Genomic DNA, 2,393 nt, shown 5'->3' on the forward strand with positions numbered 1-2,393 from the left:
CCGCACTGCGCCTCCTCTGAGTCTGGGTATGCTTTTCTCTTTCCTTCTAGTTGTAGAATTTCCACTCAGCCAGCCTTCCTGTGGTTCTGGGTGATGTCCATTCCGTCTTTTTGTTGTATTTTTGAAGTGGTTGTTCGAGGCAGCAAACTCTGGTGTTTACTTATGCCACCATCTTGGGTGTCTCTCTCTACACTTTTGACAAGTAGAGATTTATCTTCTTTCCTTATGAATTTATCTTAGGATATTTTTATCAGCTTTTTGAGATATAATTGACATTACATGTACACAATTTAATATGTATACATGTGCGTCTGTGCTTGTGTATAGTGGTATCTCATTGTGTGGTTATATTTTAGTTTTTAAAAATAGCTTAAAATATGATTGACATATAAGTAGCACATATTTAGAGTGTACAATTTAATATGTCCTGACGTATGCATACACCCCTGAAATCATCACAATCAAATAATGAACATGTCCATCATCCACAATTTATCTTCTTCCCCCCTTTGTCTAACTTCCTCCAGTGCCTCCCAACAACCCCTAAGCAATCACTAACTAATCTTCTTTCAGTTATTTTAGGTTAGTTTTAATGTTGTAGAATCCTATAAAAATAAAAGCATAATATGCAAATCTATTGAACAGTGGATATTCAGTGCTATGATGTGCACTGACCACCACAGGGGCAGATGCTTAATACAGGAGCTGCCTCTTGATGGTCAGTGTGCTCCCACGGGGGGAGCGTTGCTCAGCCAGAAGTCAAGCTCACAGCTGGTGAGCCCTGTGGTGGTAACGGGAGCCTCTATGACCTCCAAGGCAGTGCTAAGGAGCAGTGAGCTGGGTTCAAGGCTGGTGAGCATACCTGTGGTGGCAGGAGCCTCTCCCACCTCCACTCCAAGTGGGTGGTAAGGAGGAAAGGGTCCAAGACTGCAAGAACCCTGAACTGAGAGAGAGATGTCTGACTGCTGGCTTAGTCCTGATCTCCAGAGGAATCGGGCCTAAGCCAGCAGGCGGACATCCCCTGGGGGGGTCCTGGACTGTGAGAGAGTGCAGGCCAGGCTGAGGAATCCTCCCCCTGCTCCAGTGCATTAATCTCATGCACCGGGCCTCTAGTTTTATATAAATTTAATGATATGCTATGTATTTTTTTCTGTCTGAATTCTTTCACTCAGCATAGTTCTTTTGAGATTCATTCTTGTTATTGTTTAAATAATTCAAGAGTTTATTCCTTTTTATTGTGCAGTAGTATGATCGACCATTTATCATATGATATACCACAATCTGTTTATCTAAATACCTGCTGATAAGTGTTTGGGTTGTTTCCAATTTATGCCTATTACCAATAAAGCTGCTATGAACAAGACCTTGTATGCTTTTTTACGCTTAGGAAACATCCAGGACTGGAATGACTGTATTAGGGGTGTTTTCTTACCAGTATTATTGAGCTTATGTATGCAAACACAAGTCCTATGTCAGATACTTTCTCAGTTTACAAGTCTTTTTATTCTCCCAAGAGTATCTTTGGAAGAGCAAAAGTTTTAAATTTTAATAAAGTACAACTTATCAATTATTTTCTTTTGGGTATCATACTGTTGGTATCATGTTTAAGAAATATTTGCCTAACCCAAGGTCACAAATATTTTGTCTTATAAATTTGTTACTTTAGATTTTTTATTTAAGTGCACAATGAATTTTTTGCATATGTGTACACAACTGTTCACTTGTTCACTTGAAGAACTGTACATAACTGTTCTTTACTGAATTCCCCTTGCATTGTCAAAAATCAGTTGTCTATATATGGATGGATCTATTTCTGGACTCTAATATCTTTCATTTATCCATTTGTCTATCTTGATGCCAATACCACTTAGTTACTCTAGCTTTATAAGCCTTGAAATCAGAAAATATGAATATCAAACTGATCTTTTTCAAAGTGTTTTTTGTTATTTCATACTTTTATATTTCCATATGAATTTTGGTATCACCTTAGCAATTCCTAACAAAAAAACTTTGAAAATTTTTATAGGGGTTGCATTGGATCTATATATTAAATTGAGAAGAATTGGCAATTTAACAATATTGAATCTTCCAAGCCATGAACAAAGTATAGCTATCCATTTGTATTTTTAAATTTCTCTAAACAATGTTTTGTAGATTTCAGCTTACAGATTTTATACATCTTTTGTCAGATGTATAAGTATTTCATATTTTAAAATAAATTCTCATTTTATTTTTATGTCCACATCCCATTTTTCATCCTATATAATAAAAGAATAATCTTAAAGTTATATGCAACTTTGGTGATCACTCACTCCACGGAGCAATAAGGCCGTCGGCAAGGCCGCTCTGTGAACTCCATTAGGGAAGAAGATGAAGCGTCCAAACGTAACATC

Source organism: Myotis lucifugus, unplaced genomic scaffold (assembly GCF_000147115.1).
Source record: "Myotis lucifugus unplaced genomic scaffold, Myoluc2.0 scaffold_80, whole genome shotgun sequence".
Lineage (NCBI taxonomy): Eukaryota > Metazoa > Chordata > Mammalia > Chiroptera > Vespertilionidae > Myotis > Myotis lucifugus.